The following is a 25437-nucleotide window of genomic DNA, read 5'->3' on the forward strand; positions in this document are numbered from 1 at the left end:
CTTCTTATGAGTTATAAGAGTCAAATGATCGATAGAAAGATGCCGATATCAGAATAAAAAACAAACTTATCTATTTGAATAAAGATTAAAGTTTAATCTATTTTATATAGTTTAATTTTATAATACTTTGTAATTATTAAACTTTTTAAATATTTAATTATTAAAAAAATATTAAAAAATTTTAATATATTTTAAATAAGTATACAATTATTTATTACTACTTTAATGTTATTTTGTTCATTAATGGGTTGCGAAAATTGCAATCTTGAAGAAAATGCATTCTACAAGTTCATGAAAGAGGCGATGTTTGGAGAAGTTTGATGACTACCAGTTGAAGCGATAACAAAGTAAATTCTTATGAAACGCTCCGACAACAAGTACTCCGTTGCCAAGTATTTCGCATTATCCTCTTTTATTTTTTAAAAAGTTAATTTTCTTGCAAAAACTCGATATAATGCACCACTAATATTTGAAGCTTTCGCGCATTTTCTTTCCTTTGCGCTTTATATCGCCATAAATAATCTGAATAAATTAATAATCGTTCAGCAACTGAGCGACCATTCTCAGAGGAGTCTATATATATATATATATATATATATAAAAATCAACTTTCTTAAAAACCCGAGAATATTAAATTCTCAAAATAATACAGAGGGGGGGGGGAAGTAAATTTAGATTTTAATTTTAGATTTTAATTCGAATTCTATCTTTAAAAAAATGGATTACCCCGCGTTGCATTTAACCGTTCAATTTAATCGCTTGTAATAAACGAACTATTTTTCTCGCAGACATAGGAGAGTTTCGTATATATTCCTCGCCAATGCAAATCCGTGAAATTTCGCCACTTGCCACCAGAAGATTAAAGCGGAATCTCCCAGTAATCGATCGCGTGCCATTCTCTATTTGCCTGCCACACTTTTCCCCGCAGCAGCTGCAATTTCGAGAGTCTAACCGTAATCCATTGCAACTGCATTCCATCTTTCTCGGCTACTGCATTTGTAGCTCGAATTTACTTTCAAGCGATGACGACGAACCATCGGGAACGTTTGCCTTTCGTCCCGCAATAGTCTTCAAGAGCACTTTGAAGTTGAAGAGAGCCCGAAGCGCTTCTAATCCGTCCGAAATCCGCTTCAGGCGCAATAAAGAGCGAACCTTATCTACGATAAAGCTTAACGTTTGCCAATTGATAGCAAACGATAACGATAAGACTGCAAAGACGGATGGAGAAAAAAAGGGATCTCGATCATCGAGAAATCGTCGTAGTAAACCGAAGAGACGGTGCAAGAAGCGCATTAAATTACGCTGAAAGATTACATCTTACACGTTCGGTGGGTTCAAGATAATATTTTTCTGTGTCGTAAAACGTGCTATAATACCGCAGACGTCGATGACAACCTTTGAGAAGGTTGTACACTACAAATCGATTTTTATGGTAAATAAAAAGATATTAACTGTTTTTTTCTCTCTCTCTCATTTTTTAAAAGCATTGAAAAATGCAGATAGCAGAAACGTGTACAAATATAATTACATTCATTGTATTCAGAGAATGCAGAGAAAGCAAAGAAAAGATATACATACATGCACACGTGATTTTTATATCGAATATTAAATATTAAATTAAAAAAGTTAAATCATATAACATATAATATAACATTGTGTGTGTGCTAGACATAAGCATTGTAAATCAACAAAGTTGAGATAGATAAAAGATGAAATATTGAATTAATCTGATACGCAAGTGCGTACAACAATAATGGATTGAATTAATATCTTTCGTGCGATATACATGATATATTTGAAACAGAGAGAAATTTTAAACATCGATAATGTGTGAAACAATAAATCGAGTTTCATAATAGCAATAAGGAATTGTAGAATCCGATAACGTGAACAAGAAACATTTCGGGGTCATTCCAATAAGTGATAGAAAAATGAATTGCTACTATAAAAATCTAAACGATAGTTTAACGACAATCATTTCTCATTCAGCGCTCTTAGAAATACTACTTAAAAAAGACTAGAAAATATGTTACCAAAAATTTTAAAATGTTATTTAAATATATACATATATTGCGGAAAAAATGTATTTATTGAACATTAATTAAATTTCTCTTTCTCTTTACGATTTATATATATAAAAATATATTATTTAATATTAGAAATGTACACAGAGAGAATTTTCTCTTAGAATTTACCTTGAAAATCATGATAATCGTGGGACAATATGGTATGGAAAGAATTTTATGAGAATTTCTCTGATTAATATTTATCACAATAAAAATAATAACATCTATTACAATAAAATATAAAATATGTTTGATTAATTTTATTATGCAGTTTAGTAAAATTAATCAAACATGTTTTATATTTTATTGTGATAGATATTATTATTTTTATTGTGATAAATATTAATCAGAGAAATTCTCATAAAATTCTTTTCATACCATATTGTTCCGCGATTACCATGATTTTCAGGGTAAATTATAAGAGAAAATTCTCTCAGTGTATGAATAGATAATCGGAATTTCATAATATTTTTATTCCTTTAAAGTTCAAGAATATGATTCAATTCATCCTCATGCACAAACAGTGTCATTCGAATTTAAAGTTCAAGTCATTTAAAATTCAAAGTTATTATTTAATATTCAAGGAGCTATGATTCTGTGGAAAGTCGATCCGAAAAAACAGGGATCTATCGGCAGATCTGACGGCAGATTAGACGGAAAAATAGGAATTATCGAAAATCGTTTAAGAATCCAACAATCGAGAAAGCGTTACAATGGCTGAAAGAACGGCAGTGACTGACAGTGAAAAAGTAGAAGAAATCGTGGCAGATAAGGCGCGGGAGGTCGTCATTTTGTCGACGGAGACGCCGGTCGTCACCGAAGACGGAAGCGAAATTAAAAAACGGGTCAAGAGGAATATTATCACCGTGCCGGAACGCTTCATCGAGATCGAGAGAGACGGAAGGAGGTATCGCCGCGATAGGAACGGACGATGGAGGCTCGTATTGTATTGATTAACGTTTCACACCGTTTTTTTTTTTTTTTTTTTTTTTTTTACTGCACCGGTAGTCTTTAACCTTTGATTGACGGTCCGCGAAATCCATGCACAAACGGTCTTTGAATGTTTTGAAATTTAATGAACTTTTACCAACATATACTAGTCGACTGTTAATAAATGATGGTTACTTAAGTCTTCAGGATATCATTTGACATTCCGGAATACCACTTAAAGTTTAAATAGTACGATTCAAGACATTTCCGCGCGCGCAAACAATATTTCAAGCTTAAAATCGTCGTTTAAAATTCGAAGCTTTTATTTAATATTTAAGAAACGAGATATATTCAAATATTGTTAAATTTATTCGCTAAAAAATCATATTTTTATTGTGTACCTTGAATTTTTGTTACTGTTTTATTTTTGCATACTGTTAATTTTATTTAAAAAATTAATATATATATAATAAATATTTAATTAATTTACGCATACTATCTATTGATATTATTAGTTATAATTTTATTTTTGAAAAACCAATTATATATGATTTTACTCTTAAGTTCTACCGTCGAGCAAATATATTATAAAAATTTGTTATAAAAATTGATAGATTTTACGTAGAGACTAACAAACATACATGTTGTCACGGTTTTAAAAATTGTGTACATAATCTATTCACTTTCGTGTTGCATTTTAGGAGATTAAATGTTATGCTTTTTTGCCTAAAAGTTACGTTGTTATATAAATGTTCAGTATTTGTTCGACCGTACACATCCAGATTTTTTACTCGTGCAATTATTTATTATACCTAAGAGAATCAAAATTTAAAAGCCCCTTAAAAAGCTTTTTTTCATGATGAAAAAAGCATAGTTTAAACTAAAATCGCTCTCATAAACTAAATTTCTTTTATTCGAGATATCGTATATCTCTTTAAAAAACTGATTATGTATTTGTTCTGAAAAGATTAACTCTTACATTGAAAATGTTTTTTACCTTGAAAAATCAATTTTTTTTTGTTTATCAATCAAATTCTTTTTCCAGTCCTAAAGCTAAATTGGGCTCGTTTTAAAAACGATACTCTATTTGGTTACTAAAAGCGAAACTTTATTCAAGGTAAAAGTCAAATATTTGTCAGTCTGAAAAGCAAAATTTTATCGTCATAAAAGCCTTTTCTTGCACAACACATTTTTTTTCGACAAAAGACTAACCTTCTATATGAAATTGACTATATAAATAAAGCTTTTTTTAATACTTTTTAGCAATATTTGAACAACAATAAGCAAAAAAAAAGTTTTTTTTATATAAATATTTTTATAGGCTTTGTTTCCTACAAACTTTGTGACTTTCGTATTTCTAATTCTCGTTTTCCTCTTTTCCTTTATCTCTTTCTCTCTTTATGTTCGGTAATTTCGAATATTCACGCAATCTCGTAGACAAGATGTTTTCTGTAAGCCTCACATATACATATTTATCGATTTCACACGACTGTTATTTGAAATGCAAAATAATACTTGATTGTTACAATAAAACTTTAAATAAGACGTATTATACGACTTTCATTGCGTCGATTATTTGCTATTCTCTAAAGAAAAGAAGTTTTTTAAGTAATTAAATTTCAGAAAACTTTTTTTAAAATTATTTTTTAAATATATGGTAGAACATATATAAAATAAAGAAATAAAAAAAAGGATACCCATAGCCAAATAATCTAAGAATATAAACGAGAATACAAAATACATTTAGAATATTTAAAAAAAAAAACTTTACAAAAACATGTAATACAAAGAAATGAGAAAATTTGTATAAAAATTATATATTATTGGAAAAATAAAGATATAATATAAAAATATTATTATTAATTATATAATATTAGATTGAGATTTATCCACAAAATGTCTTTAAGTTAAAAATATCATGAAATACAAATTATTGTTGAAAATTAATCTGTACGATTTACAGAATTAAATATAGTAATTTTTTTTTCAAATATTTCCATCCAGAAATAAAATTAAAATTAAAATTAGAATTTATTTCTCGTTCATCATCTCAAAATAAAGCAAGTTATACTTGTTTTGATAAATTCTTATCAAAGATTTACTTCACCTTTGACACGCCACCGTGTAGATGAGACTCAACTTCTGTAGTGGAAATTATAAACCGTATAATTTTATCAATTCGGGGAATTCTCGACGAAAAACTTATTAGTCATTGCATAACGACATACATCTTTATAAGTGATTGGCAAGTAGCAAGAAAGACGCAAAACATTTCTGCTTTGCCAACGAAAGTATTTATACGTCGTATGCGTCATTTGAGAAACTCTCATCGAGAGCAAACGTTCGGGATAGTTTGTTTTGTATTCAGCGGTTAATATCGAAAATGAAATTTTGGATTGCATTGTTAACGATTGCCGTGACGATAATGATCGTCGTATCATTACGGCTACCGCCAGGCAGACATCAAGGTCTTCAAATCGAATCATCTAAACCGAATCTAACGATATCTAGAGAACCGACGACAACAGCATCTACGTTCAATATTATAGCAGTGCCAGAGTTTCCGTGTCCAGCTGGACAGCGACGTAACTCGAAGGGAAAGTGTCGAACGATTTTTTAGAAGATTCATGGGAGTAATCTTAAAAAGAGAGAAGTATGCATGATAAATTCATTGTAGCACAACTTTTTCGGAAATTATAAAAACTTGAAAAAAAAATATATATATATTATTTTGAAAAACTGGGTTATAAAAATTCTAATAAAACTGGGGCATATGATATATAATTATTAACACATTTTTTTAATCAGATATTAGTTAGAATGTATATATGATTATATATTAGAATATTCCCAGTCTTTTTTTCATTTTTATTGTGATAAACATTTATTTCAAGATAATAGATCTATGAGACATTATAATTTAAATCTGATTCTTAATAATCTAAATTTTCAATTTTTTTTTAATACAATAATAACTATACAAATAAATAGTAAAATCAGATATTTCAGATAAGCTATTTATAAAAATCAATAGTAAGAAATTGGTTTACTATTGCGCATTCAATATCATTATATAAATCCATTATCTTGAAATTAAAATAAAAAATAATTTAACATTCTTATATACCAGTGCAATGTGCAAGGTAGAATTGTATCACATAACGTTGATTTGTAAAATATAAATATATTTAAATTACAAAACAGTGTCCAAATTAATTAAAATGTCAAATAACTACTGCGCGCAATTAAATTTTTGTTTTTTTTTAAACTCTAAATATTTAATAAAAAAGAAATTAGAAGAAAATTTACAGGAAATTTCAAGATATAATTTCCAAGAAAGTTTTTTTATACATATATAAATTTTCATATAAAATATGATTAAAAAATTAAAAACTAATTCTTGTATAAATAATATAAATAATTACAAAGCTTAAAAAATATTTTACATATATATATTTCTATAAAAATATTAATTATCGAGAGAAATATTTTAATAATAAATAGTTTTATTAATAAATAAATAGTTCAATTATTTTAAAATAAAATTTAAAAAATATTTTATCCGCGTTATATCATGTATAGAGTAATGTAAAATAAATCATTACTGCCTAGCACAGCGTTAATTAATTTCATAAGTAATAAACAAATTAAATAGGTTACATATTGCTCCGGTGTCGCTTGACGCCACCCCAGGCCTCTTTCTCCACCTCCCTACTTCGTTTTTGATTGCTCTGTGGCTGTTCCATGGCACTCACATAACACTCACGCGCGAAAACACGGTTAATTATGATCGCGCGCGCACTAATCAACAGAATTAGTCTACGATGCGATGCACTTTGCATGTCACTGCCGACGTTAACCGCACGCGATGCGCACTTTATTATATTACATTATACGACGGGAGAACAACACAGAAACTATCATCAACTCAACATTTGAGAATGTACGATAAAATTTAGGCGTTACTCTCGTCGCGACAATAATAAATCTGTTACTAACGAGTGCTAAAAAAATATAAAAGTTAAAAAAAAAAATTGTGAGATAAATGTCCGCGATATTTGATAAATGTCATATATTTAAAGAGATCCTATATTTAAAGAGATAAACGGCAATATTTGAAAGTATAAAAAACTAGGTTTGTTGATTATTCACAGATTTCGATGCGATAAATCTCGTGGATGGTGCGATTTGGTAAATTATTTGCGAAAGCCGAATTTAGATTTGCGCATTTTCATAAATATTAAAATATCAAATTAATGAAACGACTGTGTTAACTCAACTCGTGAACACATCACACGAGGCCACTGGACCAGAATCGATCCGTTTCGCATCTGCGATGTTTCATCGATGACCGAAAAATTCGAAAATAGCATCGACAACGTACTGATGAAACAAGATGAGTTAATAATTAATTAACCAATGCGATGTACCGCGATGTACCACCGGATTATCCGATCCATTGATTTACTCTGTTCCCGATTCGGTAATTGTGCGAGCAAATTATATTTGAATTGACAAAAGTTGAAAACGCGATGTACGGAATATATATTGTACATATACATATATATTCTAATCTAAATATTAAAGAAATAATGATCACCCCCCGTTATAGAATTGCTATGCCTTATCGTTTCAGTTTCTGTTCCAAATAAAAAAATCGCGCGCGAAATATCTATCTCATTAATCATCAATTGTAATCGTCGTAGGGAATGATCACATTTTTCAAAAGATAATACGATAATAGAAAGGGAGAGAGAAGATAATATACGGAGCGATTCGCCCTGCTACCTTCCCGCTCAAGCCTCGCCAAGCGAATGAATGTGACGCAAGGTCACTATACATACATACGTCACAAGGTCGAATGCCATATGACAACCTATCCACGCAACATTTAATTACGAAATAAACTCTCGCAAAGTACTCTATTGTTATTACATTTCTCACTGTTTTTGTTATTTTTGAATCACTCGCGATTCTACAATTTGGTTATTATTTTTTCATTCATACATATGTACGTAGAATCGAATAATTCAAGTAACGAAAAAATCCATAATATTATATTAATCATTTATAATTATTAATAATTATTAATAAACATTTATTTCGCGAGATTTATGTAAAATAATTAAATTTATAAATTAAACATTAAAAAGAGATATCACACGAACAATATTGATTTTTGATTGTATAGTTTTAAACGATATACATCGCGTTTTAATTAGCCATTATAGTTCGATTTACTTATTGTTAGCGTCGCGCGATATCAGGATGCAATTGTCGATGCTATTTTAAAATTTTTCAATCATTAACAAAACAGATGTAAATACTGGACGAATTGATTCCGATCGAACAGCTTCGCAATATGTTTAATTAACAAATACAATCCGTTATCAACCCATATTTTAATATTTAACATGTATCACATAATATCGCCATATACAATATACATCGTCATGGTTTATCGCTTATTCCGCGAGATTTATTAAATCGAAATCTATCGTACAAATAATCAACAAATCTAATTATATTTTCGAGTATTACGCGGTATTCAAATATCGCGAATATATATGTCGTTAATTTCAATCTGTATTTATCCATTTATGTTATAATGTAATACAAAATACGAGCATATACTATTTGTTAGCGACAGATATAATATTGCTGCAATAAATGGCGTATTAAATCTGGCAGTGCGATTTACAAGCACCAAGAAATAAAAATCATAATTTTTCCGAATGATAAAGTGCACATGGCATGCGATTAATATCGGAAATACAACAAAGTGCATCGCAATATGATTGATTACCAATCGCTATTAATATTTTTTCCGAGTGTCATGCGAGCATGTGTCATGTGTCCGTGAAACAGCTAAAAAATAGTCACGCACGAAGAAGAAAATAAGAAAAAATGCGGAAAAACCTGTCGAGCGACGGCGGAAGAATTATGGTATGAGAAACTTGTAATATTTAAATTATTTGTTATTTGTAAAATTAATCGCTCGTTTATCGGCGCAGTAATAATCCTTTTTATATCATTATATGATATATACAAAATATTATAATATTTATTTTTAATTTATTAAAATATTTAATAAAATATTTATTGTAATTAATAATTTTATATAAATATATAGGTGTATAAAATATTGTTAAAATTTATGATTATTTAAATTATTTATATAAGAAATAAAAGAGAGAGGGAAAGAGTTTTACATATATTTATCATATATTATAAAAGTTTATATAAAAAAAATTTTTTTCGAGAATTATATACGTAATTTTTTTTATTAGATATCTGTTCAAAAAACAAATAAAAAATTGTGCATAATAATTATTTTTTGAAATATTAATTATTTTGGACACTATTTTATTATAATTTGAATATATTTATATTTTACAAATTAATGTTTATGTATTATAATTTTGCATATTTAAAAGCTGGAAAATTCCTTTCAAGATATTCTCTTTATAAAATTATACACATTAATCTTAATAATTGCATTAATTTAAATGTACATTCAAATGTTTCACTTTTAAACATAAATATCTCTGACATGCACATTTGAGATAAAGTGCCTTATTAGCGGAGATTTATGCTTCCTATGTAAATTTTTGCCGGAAGTATTAAAAAAAAACACGTATTTTTCCTCTTATTTTTCGACGAAAAAAAACATGTATTTTTCCTCCTATTTCCTCCTAACCCTCTTACATATTCCATACGTTTATTTCTCCAATATGCATTTTCCGGCTTATTAGAATGCCTAATTACAGCAAGGGAACAAAATTTATAGCATGTCAAAAGAAAAATTCAAAACTGTTGCACATGATTCACTTTTTATATCACGGAACAAAGATGTCAAGGACTTTATTGCTGTATTTATCTGTGCGCTACATTTTTCATGTTCGTTTGCAGATTCAACAATACGAGCGATGTCATCCGAAAGTACGTACAAACGTTGGGATGAAATATCATAACAATAGTGATGTGAAAACGGTCAAATTGATTCGTCCGCTTTGCACTATCAGAGGAAGCAGCCATTTCGCTACTCCAACGCGATTTATCTATATCGTTCATTCTGTATTACTGTTATTAATTGTGTGATGAATTTGGCAGCTATATATAATCCCGATATATGTATTATAACAAGACATTTTTTCATTTCTTGATTTTTAACTTTTTTTATGTTCTTTCTTTTATATGTAAAATAGAGAAAATCATATACATGTATCTCAACAAAGTCTAGTAATAAATAAATAAAATCCTCAGAGTTATGTTCTATATAAATTAAATATCCATGCAATTTAGGAAATAAAAATATTATATGTATTAATAATAATACAAAATTAAAAGAATAAACAGTTGTATCTAATGTTAAATATAAGATAAAAATAGTAGTTTACATATTTTTATACTTTTTCATTGTCTTTCTGTTTAAATTGTTACTTGTTCACCGATATGTATAATGACCTATTTTCTATTGATCGACGAATGATATTTTTAAAACATCTTTCACTATATCGAAGATCGATTTTAGTCAATGGTATCTATATAGCTTAGTATATAGCTTATAGGCTATAAGTATATAGCTTATAGGATGTAGCTAAGAAGGATATACTTAGTGCCCAGAGCACGTATAAGAAATTATAAAACATAGAAATATGCGAAATTGATAAGGTTTCTCATTGCGCAAACGTGTGCATAATTTATTAGTTTATTAGACTTGCACTACTTCTCTCGCTTCTACTAAAGTTTTATAGATATGTTTACACACAGGAAAGGGAATGGAACACTTTAACATTGAGTACACATATCTCAGTCCACATTGATATTAATAACTTTGATAGTAATGACGCGATCCAATACGTTTCAAAATATTTTAACTTTAATTTTTATTGCAATGAAGCAAAGTGCATCGTCAGAAATATCTGTGAGTATAAATAAGAAACATACGATAGCGAAGAAGCAAGATATTTGTCGAAACAAACGGAGCAAAAGTGTATAATGCGCAGAATTTCGAAAACTTCGCAAAACTTAATATTTAACAATTGAGAAGAAAGAGCTGCTAAAGGTAAGTAAATGCGGAATTGAAGACACAAAAGTTATCTAAACTTTCATTTTTAGATAGAAACTTTATTGTTATAAGATGAAGTTTTTTGTCATTATTTTATTTATACTTGCGACGATGACGTTAATCTTGGTACCACTGAGAACCTGTCAAGAAAATGAGGATAAATATCTTATGCTTATGCCGTCGAAGAAGCTTGGTTACGAGCGCGGGGTTATAGATGCGCCCAGAAGAACAACTGCAAAACCATGTCAAGATGGCGAGAGACAAGATTCTAGAGGAAGATGTCGCAAACCTTTATAATGAGACAGAGGTAACTACCTTTTTGAAAAAAAATGTATTAAGCAAACAGAATTATCTAATACAAAAATAAAAATTAAGCGCGATTATATTTTACACACAATTTTGCACAAAATCGATGCACGAATGACGTAAACTTTTAGCAAAGCTCTAGATATTAATAATGCAAAAACTATTAATTTTAGAATAACGTAATATTAGTAATATTTTTTTATTTAAATCGCGCGCGTACGTACATTTTTATTAATAATCAAAAAAATAATTAACTATGAATGTTAATTAATCGCTAATAGTGTTGGCACAGCTTTAAATGTTATGGCTTTCAGTAAATTAGTTGACAATAATTACCGATATATAATTTTCAATAAAATTATTCCAGGTTAACATACAAAGATGTAAAATAAATAGTTTAACAATCTGTGTACTAAAGTTATAATAGTGTACTAAACTTTGTTTTTTAAAATATAAATCTCTCCTGTGTAGTTTCCTTCATCCCCGAAAATTATATATGTTCTGATTTGCGACAGATTCCTTCCTAAAGTGCGACATGTGTATTTTATGTCTGTTTGCAGACTAACGTTTCAGCAATATCAGCTGAAAGCTAGAAGCGAGGTGGAATTCCAAAATATCGTAATACCGATAGAACGACGAAAATACTCGATGGTGTCAACAAAACTTCAATAAATTCATATTATACAATTAATGTTATTTGTATTGTGTATGCATACACGTCACGAATTATGTGTAAATGTAATTAATTACACAATGAGGGTCAGTCTGATTCCTGTGTTCGCCAAAATGATATATAAAATAAAATCGAACATCTCTGTGTGATAGTAAAATTACATTTATACTTTGCATATACTTTTGAAGTCCGGCACATCTATATTATGTTATTATACATTAAATTTAATTCTAGTAATCGCGTTATCGCATTTATTAACGATGACATGACGATGACATTACGTATAATATGCATCTTAAACGATTAACGATTGTGGAACCTTATTAAGGATCAAATTATATTATAATCGATAAAGTAGTTTAATGATTGTAAATCCTTCAGAGATTATTTGTTTATGTCATTCATAAAATATTTAATAGAATTTTTTCTAACATAAACTTCTAAAATAAACAAAAGATGATTTTTCAAATATTTCGAGATATATGAGAAAAATAATTATCTTCATATATGGCTATAAATCTCGTAAACTGACTAGTATAAATTCTCGTTTACTTAAAATCTTAAAAGAAATTACGATTAATCACAAGTGTTTTTATGTTTACTTAAAAAAAACAATTCAAAACAGGTTTTTTTATATAATTATTCATGCTGCATAATTAAATATGCATTATAAATAGTGAACATCAAATAGAGAAATTGCAGAACACGTGTTGAGTTCAAATAGTCAGGTTGTTGAGAAGACCGACTTTATAGAAAAACGGAAGAAATTGTGGTAATTATAAACAGTGAAAAAATTAGAATTGGATATTATAAAAAAAGTAAAAAAAAAAAAAAAACTTGGGTTAGTTCAAAGAATCTAAAACTATTGAGAATATAAAGTTAAAACTAAATTGTAAACATCATAACAGCACAGAACGATTCAGAGATATGTAAGTATCTGCAATACATCAAATAATAAAAGAAATTAAAAAGAGAAATAAAAAGAAAAACAAATTTATATAGGATTTATTCTAAAATTTCAAAAAATTAAAACTTTTTAAATAAATTTCTTTTTACAGATTAATCTTATATTTCGTAAATCGCGTGAAGATCACTTTTACAACAATGAAAATATTCCTTAATGTTTATCTGATAATTGTGCTAATGGCTATTGTGATATCATCGGGGATCTGCCAACTCAGATTCGCCCCCCAAAGATTGCCGGGTAAATGCCAAGGATGTCAGAAAGTATGTTACATGCCCTTTATTGATAATTATGTGTGAAAACATGTATGTCATAATCATCATTAAAGTTCTGTGTTTTAATCTTAATTGCGATTTGCAAAATATCAAGCTTTATCATGTCAAATAAAAAATAATAAATCATATACATATAGAACTGAGAGAAAGAGAAACAGAAAAATGTATGCATATTGTGTAACATTTAAATAAAGATATTATATAAACTATTTTTTTTTAAAATTAGTAACAAAAACATTATAAACGTTAAAGTATATTAATAATTAATTAATAAAGAAATTACATTTAATGTAATTTTTTATTTAATGTTAAATTTTTATTATATCTTTACATCTTTTTCAATATAATATTATACATTATTCAATTATAAATGTAAAGTAGTCTCTATATAGTAGTCTCTACTAAAAAAAATTTTCAAAAATTGATATGTACCATGATTATATACATATTATAAATATGTGTTGTATATTGTAAATACGTGTTTAATAATTTATAAGAATTGGTGCAACGAGAGAGAGTGAGAGTGAGAGTGAGAGAGAGAGAGAGAGAGAGAGAGAGAGAGAGAGAGAGAGAGAGAGAGAGAGAGAGAGAGAGAGAGAGAGAGAGAGAGAGAGAGAAATATTTTGATTTATATTTAAATTTGCAGTTTACATTTCCTTTTTGCTTTGATTTTCTATTTGTTTGCAGCAATATAATTATCAGAATACAGGAAAGGCCCAACCATACACAAGAAGTTGAATTGGCTAATCAACTAAAGATTTACAAATATGTATAATATATTCAATATCATGAAATCAAATTTACTAATTCAAGAATTACTTAATAATCCAATGAAAAAGCGATGAACTAATTTAAGAATTATGAATTAATAAAATAATACTTATAAAAAATAAAGCTTAATTTTCTTGCTGATATCAAATGTTATTCTGCCCTAAGAATCCTTTAAATATTCCATAATAAATAAATTAACTCAATCTTATTTAGATCCAATTTTTCATACATTACATTATATCTTGATTTTATTAATATGTGTGTGTGTGTTCAGTATAATTATATTTTAACAATAAACGAGAAATAATTTAAGCAGAGAGAATGTTCCAGAATATAAGCAAATCCGTAATAATTATTTTAAGAATCTTGGACTGTGACAGTATTTCATGTCTTAAGAGATTTCGTAGTTTCTTATTTGTTTAAAAATAATAAAATATATAAAGATTTATATTATAAGAATTATAAAAAAAAAAATCTGACATGCCGGTTCTTCCATAATAATAATTTGCACAATCGCGAGATTATCAATAGATTAAATTATAAACAGTGGATACTGTCTATAAAAATCACAGTACATATATTTATTTGGCGAGACGATCAGACATGCCAACAAGACTTGAGAGTTTACAGAACAAAAAAAACTGAAGATAGAATATAAATAGCAAAACAATCGTGACACAAGGATATTACGAAAGAGCAAAAAAATAAAAAAATAAACTGCCATTATTAAAAAAAAAACCTAGCAGTGTTGAGAACAAAAACAGCTAAAATTCATAAATATTATAAATAATCATGTTTAACAATTAAAAAATAAGAACATTTATAGTACATCCGAAATAAAAACATTTATAGTAGGTATATCTGCAAAAAGAATTTTAAAAAGGAAATTTATATGTAAAACTCAATTTATATAAGAATTTAATTTATTTAATCTATACAAGTATTTCGCGAAAGAAATTCAAAAATTATATAAAAATTGTATTTGCGATTTAATTTTGTTTCTTGATGTGAAGCGTGAAGAAAATTCTCTCGCAGCGCGATGAAAACATTTCTTAATGTTTTCTTGATAATCGCATTGATGGTGACGATTATGATACTATTGGGAATAGATAAACCTAGCATCGAATATATTACCCTGTAGAAACTGATAGCGCTACAACCGACCATACTATTGTAGAAACTGAGAGATATCACTACAACGAAAATATCACTACCGAATATATTACCATTGAAATTGATCCACTATTCTGCCATCGATATACTCTTATTTCGGATGCTTTCACATAGATTTTTTCATAAGGTCTTTTTGCCCACCATCAAAAAATTAACATTCATGAAAAATATCGCAAACCATTTTAACGACGCAAACATGCAAATAATTACATTTAACAATTAATATAAATGTCAATATCCTAAATAAGATAGAATGACATAAAATTGACAATTCTTATAATTCGAAAATCTTTGAATAACCCAATAAAAGTAATGAATTAATTTAAGAAATATATATATAAATTAAAATAGCATAAATCAATTTTCATACTAATGTCAATTATTTTATAGATTATTCATATTATATAACAGTAATAAAATAATATAGTAATGAAATAATGCATCATAATGACAAAACACGGATTATAAATAATGAATACAAAATAAAGATATCACAATGTATTTTGCTCTCAAAGCAATCAAGCGCGCGGAGAAGACTCGAATTTACAAAAAAGTAAGAAAAATTTTAAATACATTCTGATAAAATTATATTATAAATCACGAAAAAATTAGAATATTTTTAAAAAGCAAAAAAAAACTGCGTTATTTCGAAGAATCAAAAAGTGCTCAGAATGAAAAACTAAAGCTATCAAGAAGATACAAGCATTATAAACAACTGATGCACGATAATTGAAAGATAATTTATATAGTATTGTACTCGGAAGAAACTAAAAGAATAAGAAATTTATATGTAATTTACTCTTTAAAATTGTGCGGAAGAATACGAGAAACTTAATGCAACTTATATATTTGAGATTGAATCTTGTTCTTTTTTTTTTTTTCTTCTTTTTTAGATTAGGAAGAACTCAGTAGAGAATTCTCGCTTCTCTTACAGCACTATGAAAGTATTTCTTACTGTTTCCCGATAATCACGCTAATGGCAATGATACCATTGGGAATATGCGAATAGAATCACCGCATCTAGTACCACTGAAATTACTATCGCTGTAACTACTACCGCTGAAATTACTACTGCAGAAACTACTGCTGAAATAACCTTCCCACCTCCCACTGAAAATACCAGTGCTGTACTACTATTTCATTCGAATATCTCTGTCTTTTCGTCGCGCATGTGTTGCAGAGATGCTTCCGAGACTTTACCCGTTTGAGAAGAAAAAAAAAAAAACTCACGGATAATGTCGCACGTAGACGACAAAAATATGCAAGTAAAATTATCAATTTATTATACATTCCGCATCTTATTACTAACTGCGAGAGCTGGCATAAAACTTTCATCGAGATTAATAAGTCGTATAAAGCTAATTTCAGTAACTGAGATATGTGTAAACAATGTTAAATTAATTCAATTAATTTAAATTGTTAAAAGTATATTTCCATGTTTATTTTTATGTCTTTTTTTAATCGTTACGTATTAGTATTCGAAAAATATAATATTATTGTAATGACATTTACTTAAAAAAAAAATCTGAAATATATATATAGATGGTAATGTGATTAATAATTTTTTTTAAGAATACCCCACTAGATTTTGATATTAGCAGCTTGTATCTCTTTCTATCCCGTACTTTTTACGTTTGTTTGCAAGCTCAAAAATAACAATTTAATATAATTTTAATATGAGTTAATTTTAAAAATATGGAATAATATAACAGCTTTCATATAGAAAAAACAAATATCAGAGTTTATATTAATGTCGCAATTGTTGCGTAGATCCTTCGAATAAATCAAATGAATCAATTCAATCTGTAAATTCAATCTGTAAATTCATTTTTTAAAAATATTATTGTATCTGATATTAAAGTTTTTATTTCTATTGTGAAGAGATGTAATCTATATAAGATCAGAGAAAGAGAGAAAGAAATCATGGAATATGGCAGTGGATAAGAGTCTATTTATATCCTTACTTTAATCTTATACCATAATCGTTTCATAAAAACAAAGTCTTACTATTACAACTGGGTTCGATCAAGGCATAATTCTATTCTCAAAATATCTGCAAGCAGCGTGCTTTTCAAAATCTACACATTCAACTATGCAACACATTTCTTCGAAGAGGCGATACATTTTCTTGCAAATATTTGAACATCAGCTTGTTTGCGAAAATTTAGCAACGATGAAATATTCCATTATAACCGCAATAGCGACAAAAAATAACAGAAATATTTTGTATATTAATATTCTGCATATTATAATAAATTTATGTATTCATGTTTTTTATTTTTAAATTGAATTATGTACGTATATACTAATCATGAATATCATGTATATAGTTATCAATTTCTTTGTTTTCAATCTTGTTATTTATAACACCATTTCTTATTGTTGTTATGGATAAATGTAGTAAATGTTACTTTTGAACATACTCAGTGCTACATTATTTATCCGTATTTTCAAGTTGCAGCTTATATTTGTATTCATTTGCCTAAGATTGCTGCAAGCTTTTTTCCGACTACTCGAGACCACATTTATGTACTTGACGTATATCATGTGAGTAGCGATAAATCTTTTGAAATCAGAGAAATGTGCTAAAGAAAAATAGGCAAAACCCTCTTAAAATAATTGTTTAACGTTATCAAAATAAAAAAAGCACACAGAGTTCAAAATTTTTTTATAATACTACTGAATCATTTGTCTAAATATATTTTTGTTATACCTATACATCTAAAAATATATATAATAGTTTTGGAAACATTATAACTTAACGAAATATATATCAATTAACATCAATATATACCAGGTATCCCATTTTAAAGGACCCACTCAAATATCTCATTGTCAGAAACACTGCGTTAAATCGAAAAATGTTTCCTACAAAAGTTGTAGGGTTTCAAGGGGGACATAACATAGTAATATTCATTTGACCTTGGGCGGCATCTCCAAGGTCAAGTGAAGGTGGGAATTTGAAGGTGAGACGGTGAATTTTGAAGAAAATAAAAAAATGCTTCAGATAAAAGTTGTTCAAATTAATTAGTAGAAAAAGATGTTATAATAAAAAATATGGGTTTCCATTTTAAAAATTTATTCTCACCTTCACTTGACCTTGGAGACGCCGCCCAAGGTCATATGAATATTACTATGTTATGTCCCCCTCGAAACCCTACAACTTTTGTAGGAAACATTTTTTTATTTAACGCAGTGTTTCTGAGATATTTGAGTGGGTCCTTTAAAATGGGACACCCGGTATACCAATTAATATAACATTGTTAATTCGTTATATATTTCATTGTTATAATATAAACATTCGTTAAATATTATATCGTAGACATTGGAATTTTGATGCTTATGTAAAAAAGAATACGCTAGTATAACTTTAAACAGTTATATCTTTTAACAGATTATATCTTTTAACAGGTTTCTTGAAAAAATAATGAATTCGCATACGTAATTAAGAGAACAGATTATAAATAGGAAATACGACAATAAAAAAAAGGTAGTACGTGTTTGTTTCTCGACAAGGTATACGTCTCACAATCAGTATAATAAGATATCGGTTTATGAAAGAAAGTAAAAAGAACTGTGGTAAGTTTAAGTGGTAATAAAAGCAGTATTTTGTAGAAAAGTAAAAGTAAAAAGAGAATGTATAGAGGATCTATACTAGAATTTCAAAACAATTAAAACTTTTTGAATACATTTCCTTTTGCAGATTAATTTTGTATTCTGTACATCGCGTGAAGATTACTTTTACAGCACGATGAAATTATTCTCTAATATTTTCCTGATAATTGCGCTAATAGCTATTGTGATATCATCGGGGATCTGCCAACGCAGACGCGCCCCCCAGAGATCTCGAAATTCTTGCCCAAGATGTAGTTCCAATCTTAATAAGGTATGTCATCTTCTCTTCAAATCATCAATTTAAAATTCTGTATTTTAATCTTATTTGCGATACACAAAACATAACAATTTTATCATAGGATTATGAATGGGAAATTCGCAATAATAAGTCATAATATCTATATTCATGTAGAATTGCGAAAGAAAGAAAGAGAGAGAGAGAGAGAGAGAGAGAGAGAGAGATATTCTGATTTTTAAAAATTACAATTTACAATTACAATTCTTTCCTGCATTCATTTTCTGTATTTATTTGCAGTTTCATAGCACCGGCAATACAGGTCGAAATGGCTAATCGCAGATTCACAAATATATCATGAGATCAAACTCGCTAATTCAAATAATCCATGAAAAAGTGAGAACCTAATTTGAGAAATATGAAATAATAGAATAATATTTTACAAAAAATAAATTTTAATTTTCTTGTTAATACTGCTGTTTGTTTTATGAAAATCCTACAAATATTCTATAATAAATAAATTAATTCAATCTTTAGATCTAATTTTTCAGGAATCACTCTATTTGTATGACTCTATTAACATGCTTAACCGTCTAAAGAATATATGTTTATCACATTTTTCTTTTAATATATATAATAGTTTTGTAACCATTATAAATTAAAGAAATATATATATAAATTAATAATAATCTCATTTATTTCACCTTCGTTAAAAATTATATTATATATCTTAAACATCGTAATTTTAATACTTGTGTAAAAAAAGATACGTTAGTATGTATCTTTAAATCGGTAGTATTTCTTTAAACTGGTTTTATCATATAATAATAATATTAGCATATGTAATCAAAAGGATAGGTTAAAGATAGTAACTGCGTAGCAAAAATATGGTAGTACGTGATTGTCTTCTAAAAGAATAAGGTGCGTCAGTATAAGAAATCATCAGTTTATGGAAAAAAAATCAGAAAAAATTGTAGTAAGTTCAAACAATATAATATAAGAAAGTATTTCGTACAAAATTAAAAATAAAAACAGATAAAAATGTATAAAAAATGTATTCTAGAGAATTTTGAAAAAATTTTTAATATATTTCCTTTTGTAGAAATTTTGTATTCTATACATCGCCCGTGAAGATTACTTTTACAGCACGATGAAATTATTCCCTAATATTTTCCTGATAATTCCGCTAATAGCCATTATGATATCGTCGGGAATCTGCAGACGCTCTCCCCAGAGACTTCCGACATATTCTTGCTCAAGATGTCGTCACAATAAGGTATATCACATATAACAGTGTAGATAATTCATCAATTTAAAATTCTGTATTTAACCTTCCTGTATTTTAATCCTATTTGCAATAGATAAAACATTAAATTTTTATGATGCCAAATAATAAATCATAATGTCTATATATATAATTGTGTGTGTGTGTGTGTGTGTGTGTGAGTGTGAGAGAGAGAGAGAGAGAGAGAGAGAGAGAGAGAGAGAGAGAGAGAGAGAGAGAGAGAGAGAATATGATATTTTAAATTTACAATTTAAATATTTTTTCTTGCTTTAATTTTTTATATTTGTAGGTACATAATTTTCACAAAGGTAGAGGATAAATATTCTCTCAAACTGGTTAATTAGTTGCAGATGTGCAAAAATAAGTATATATTCAATATCATGAGATAAAACTCTCAAGAATTGCTTAATAATCCAAAAATTAAAAAGTGACGACCTAATTTGAGAAATAACAGAATAATATTTTATAAAAAATAAATTTTAATTTTCTCGCTAATACTGTTGTTTATTTTCTAAAATCCTTCAAATATTATATAATAAATAAATTAATTCAATCTTTAGATCTAATTTTTCAGAAATCATTCTATCTTGATTCTATTAATATGCTTAATCACCTAAGGCCTAAAGAATTTACATATATTTTTATTACACATTTTTATTTAAAATTTATATAATAGTTTTGTAATTAAATTAATAAAATATATATATATGTATATATATATATATATATATATATATTATATTTTAAACATCATAATTTTGATACTTGTGTAAGAGAGGATACACTAGTATACCTTTTAACCGGTTTTTTAAAAAATAATAATAATGATATTAGTATATAATCAAGAGAACAGATTATAAATAGTAAATGCGTAGTAAAAGGATGATAGTACGTGTTTGTCTCCCGAAAGCATAAGGTGCGTCAGTATAATAAGACATCAGTTTACGAAAAACAAACCAGAAAAATGTGTGGTGAATTCAAACGGCAATAAAAAAATGAAAATTTTGCAGAAAAGAGAAAATAAAAAGAATAAAAATCAAATTAAGAATAAAATAGGATGGAGCTCTAGAGAGAAGTTGTTTAAATAAAGAGAAGTTTAAATATTATAATAAATTTAAATATAGGAAAGAATAAAAAAATACAAAAAAACATAAAAAATATTTAAAAAATATAAAAGATAAAAAGCAAAATTCACAAATTTATCAAGTTTGTTTTTAAAAAAGTAAAACGAACGGGCAGCTAATGTTTAAGGTTATTTAATCCTACAGTATTTCGTGAATATTTAAGATCGTGAAGAATATTCAAATTTTTGGATCACTATGAAAGTATTCCTTACTGTTCTCTTGATAATCACACTAATAATGAGCATCGTGATACCGTTGGAAGCGTCTCATCTTACAACTACATCTCCTAAATTTTATACAATCACTCCTATCCGCTGTCCGCTGGGTCAGAGGAGAGATTTTCGTGGAGTATGCAGTAAGCCATTATAAAACAAAGAGGTACACGTAAGTAATTATCAATTTAATATTTAAAATTGTAGTTATATTATATAATTGCAATAAACTAATAAATAGTTTCATCGTAACAAATGTATGTTAATTAATATATTTTTTACTTTTATTCTTAAATGCACTCGTTTATTTTTATATCTGTGTATGTGTTTAAAGTGACGTAAATTTTTAATAAATATATTTTAATATTGCATATAAATATTTGAAAGATGCAAAACTAGAATTTTCTTCTAAAAATTTACATGTATTATGTATAATATATATATCGATACTAGAATTAACGTATATTCCATAGCTTTTCAAAATTAAGGATAGTAAATTTAATTGTAATTTATGTGTGTGTATTTCTCTTTCTCTCTTTCTCTTTCACTTTAATTTATAATTAATTTTATGTTCGCAGATTCGAAAAAATATATTGGTGATTTTAAAGCTTCAAGAAGTCTTATAGAAGCAAGTAAATATACACTTTTATCTATTATGTCAAATATTGACTTATAAATCCACCGAAATAATCAATAAAATTAATTATTTTTTTAATCAAAATTTACGTTTAAAAAAATCGTTTATTTTTATTTTTATTCGCTAAATACATAAATAATGGAAATATTATCATATGTAACAACTGTAATATTACGACATCTTCTATCTACGAAATATCTATCAATATTAGATGAGATGAGCATATCTAATCCAAAATACACAAAATTGCATACGATATAAGATTATTTTTCTAAGTATCATTTCTTGGAAGAAGGAATGTTTATGCATTGCAGCTATCTGTTATCGATATGTATTAATTTTATTTTGCAATAATGTTTTTAATATATAAACATTGATATAGTTGCTACAAATAGAATCCCATCTTTATAACGGTCATAATCTTTAGATTCTAGAAAATTGATTGCGAGATTGCATCTTATGCGATGCTTGAAAATAAAGTTATTCACGAACATTGTATTGGTAATATAATGATATATTGACGATAACTGTAATTCTATCTAGAACTTGTTAGAAAGAAGTGAATAAAACATTGATCTTACAGATCATGTTATAAATATCTTTTCAACGAGTATATAGTTTTGCTTTCTAAGCATTTCTTGGCATATCAAAGTTAATATTTCTTGCGTATGTAAATCTTTATAACAGACGTAGTTTCTCAGAAGTGTGATGGTAGAATCATCAATAAACCAGTTTTCTGTTTACAACGAAAAGCTCACGCAATTGGAAGAATATAAATATCAAGCTCACGACGGATAGACTTTGTTTTCGTATTCGAACCTAGTAGACAAGTTTGTGAATCAAGAGAAAAAATTACGGACATTCGAAGAAACTAATAAAGATCAAAAGGGGTAAGGAAAACTATAATAAAATAAAAAGGTTCTGTACATATAAATATAATTCAAATAAAAAATGAGTTAATAAAAGCTAGATGCCAATCTTTCTTATTTATAAGACACATAAATTTTTTTGATTAATCTGAAAATAAACCAAAGAAAAGATTGAAACGTTCAAATTAAATAAGAAAGATTTTTAAAAACAAGTTTGTTGTTTGCGCCTAATTTCTGGCTCTAATAGCCTGTTTCTTGCTTGAATTTCTATAAAGGAAAAATTGGCAAAAATTTCGAAAAGTAAAATATCTAAATATAAGAAATTGCAAACATTTAAAATAACAGATAGAAATAAATGATATTTTGAATCAATCTTCTAATCTTTTTATTATTTCTTCAGCTTTATGATATTGCTCGAAAATGAAACTTCTCGTGAAGATTCTATTGATAATCGTGATATGGACGGCTACTATGATTTTACCTGGTGAATGTCAAAATAATACAGAAGAAACATGGATACCTACTCCAGTAAATAGTATCATCGTTGTACCGGACCATAGGATTCCTTGCCCGCAAGGACAACGGAAAGATCACCATGGAAGATGTCGCCAAATCATTTAGTGTGAAAGGAAGTGCAAGATAATTGTTAAAAATATGATATGAGAGACAAACTTGTATCCAATGCTAAATCAACGCAGAATAGATACAAGAGAGCCTACGGCATTTTTATTTTTACCTACTTATTTCCGTACATTCTTCTTCACCCTTATACTTAAATATAACGTTCATTTACTTATTATATTTTGTTTGCACTATTGCATCTATCTTTCATAGAGACGTAATTCTAGTAGTTTTTCCTTATAGCGCCATATAACGCATCAAAATTCATATAACTGCTTTAAATAATTAAATGTTTGTAATAGACGTAGTTTCCCGTTTCTTCGAACGATTGCAAGATTGTGTTATTTTTTTCCTCACGTTACGTAATTGGAAGAATATAAATGATAGCCCCTGCAACGGATAAACTGCAAAGTACGTTTACTTGCTAGAATCGAATAGTCGAAACCGAAAACAGTAAAAGAAAAGAGAATAAAAACTCGAAAAAATAAAAAATATATAATATATAATCAACAAACAAAATTTCGCGCAAGTAAAATATTTATAATAAATACAAGAAAAAATTAAGAAGATTTGAAATAATTAAAAAAGACAAACGAAAAATAAGAAAAAATATTTGAATTTTTATCTTTAATGCTTTTTTTTTATTATTTTCCTATCTTTGCGATATTGAACGAAAATGATGAAAATGATGATGAATAGAATAACTTCTTGTTCGCAAGGTCAACGGAAAGATCATCATGGAATATGTCGTCAAGTTCTTTAGCATACTAACAATAAGAATGCAAGGTAATTGGTAAATATATAAAATCCAAATATAGTTGTGTCTATATGCTTTACAAAATTGTCACGAGCTTACTATATTTTTAATTCTTTAACTACCTATACATATTTTCCTCATCCGCATTTAAATGTAATATTGATTTATTCGTCACACACACACACACTTTATTCGCGCTATAAATTGCATCTTCCTTCTATAAGTATACCATAATTCCATTTTTCCAATTACTCATTACGCTTACATAATCAGAGGAATATATGATAACCTCGCAACAAACAGAGTTGCGGAGTTCATTTACTACTTGCAACCGAACCGAACGAAAACATCGTGAATTTCTATATAAAGAAAAGAGTAAAAATTCAAAGAAATTTAAAAAAATAGATAATTTACCAAACAAAAATTTCGAGCAAGCAAAGTGTTTAAATGAACAAAAGAAAATTAATAAAATTTGAAATTATCAAAACAGAGACGATTGAAAAATAGAAACAAGTAATATTCGAACTTTAATTTTCCAACGTTGTTATTATTTAAATTTAAAGCATCGCGAGTTTTGCGGTATTGTTAAAAAATGAAATTTTACGCAAACATTTTATTAATAATTGTGATATTGGCGACTGTAATTCCACCTGAAGCTTGTCAAGAGCAAACGTCGATGGATGAGACATTGACAAATGAAACGTCAGCAAATGAAACAGTTTCTTTAATTGACGGAATTCAAAGGAGTATCATAGTTATTCCGGATAGATCTTGTGTAGAGGGTCAAAAGAAAGATCGTTATGGAAGATGTCGAGAAATCATTTAGCACACAAAGAATATAAGGTAATTGTTA

General features: G+C 27.6%; 1 protein-coding gene and 5 long non-coding RNA genes across 13 annotated transcripts in view; 5 read left to right on the top strand and 1 right to left on the bottom strand.

Annotated features, from left to right (window-relative positions):
• LOC145939655 (uncharacterized) overlaps nucleotides 1-25437 on the bottom strand; it is a 93625-nt gene that overhangs the window by 37102 nt on the left and 31086 nt on the right. The window lies entirely within an intron of this gene.
• LOC145939737 (uncharacterized) lies at nucleotides 1214-3196 on the top strand. The gene is made up of 2 exons (XR_014425890.1): nucleotides 1214-1432; nucleotides 2651-3196. It is a non-coding gene; the product is annotated as an uncharacterized LOC145939737 (long non-coding RNA).
• LOC145939585 (uncharacterized) lies at nucleotides 10691-12424 on the top strand. The gene is made up of 3 exons (XR_014425849.1): nucleotides 10691-11064; nucleotides 11118-11374; nucleotides 11934-12424. It is a non-coding gene; the product is annotated as an uncharacterized LOC145939585 (long non-coding RNA).
• LOC145939625 (uncharacterized) lies at nucleotides 12734-14153 on the top strand. Its single transcript, XR_014425852.1, has 3 exons — nucleotides 12734-12975; nucleotides 13105-13273; nucleotides 13973-14153. It is a non-coding gene; the product is annotated as an uncharacterized LOC145939625 (long non-coding RNA).
• Nucleotides 18670-20829, top strand: LOC145939666 (uncharacterized). Its single transcript, XR_014425862.1, has 5 exons — nucleotides 18670-18808; nucleotides 18933-19115; nucleotides 19380-20055; nucleotides 20182-20355; nucleotides 20654-20829. It is a non-coding gene; the product is annotated as an uncharacterized LOC145939666 (long non-coding RNA).
• On the top strand, nucleotides 21230-23924 carry LOC145939667 (uncharacterized). 5 transcript variants are annotated; one of them, XR_014425866.1, is made up of 5 exons: nucleotides 21262-21280; nucleotides 21633-21872; nucleotides 22279-22332; nucleotides 23091-23227; nucleotides 23607-23924. It is a non-coding gene; the product is annotated as an uncharacterized LOC145939667 (long non-coding RNA). The 5 variants fall into 5 exon arrangements; XR_014425864.1 differs by having other exon boundaries at nucleotides 21230-21872; XR_014425865.1 differs by having other exon boundaries at nucleotides 21230-21866.

The sequence above is a fragment of the Prenolepis imparis genome, unplaced genomic scaffold, assembly GCF_030444845.1.
Source record: "Prenolepis imparis isolate NDT839.2.m4 unplaced genomic scaffold, iyPreImpa1.0 SCAF_8, whole genome shotgun sequence".
Lineage (NCBI taxonomy): Eukaryota > Metazoa > Arthropoda > Insecta > Hymenoptera > Formicidae > Prenolepis > Prenolepis imparis.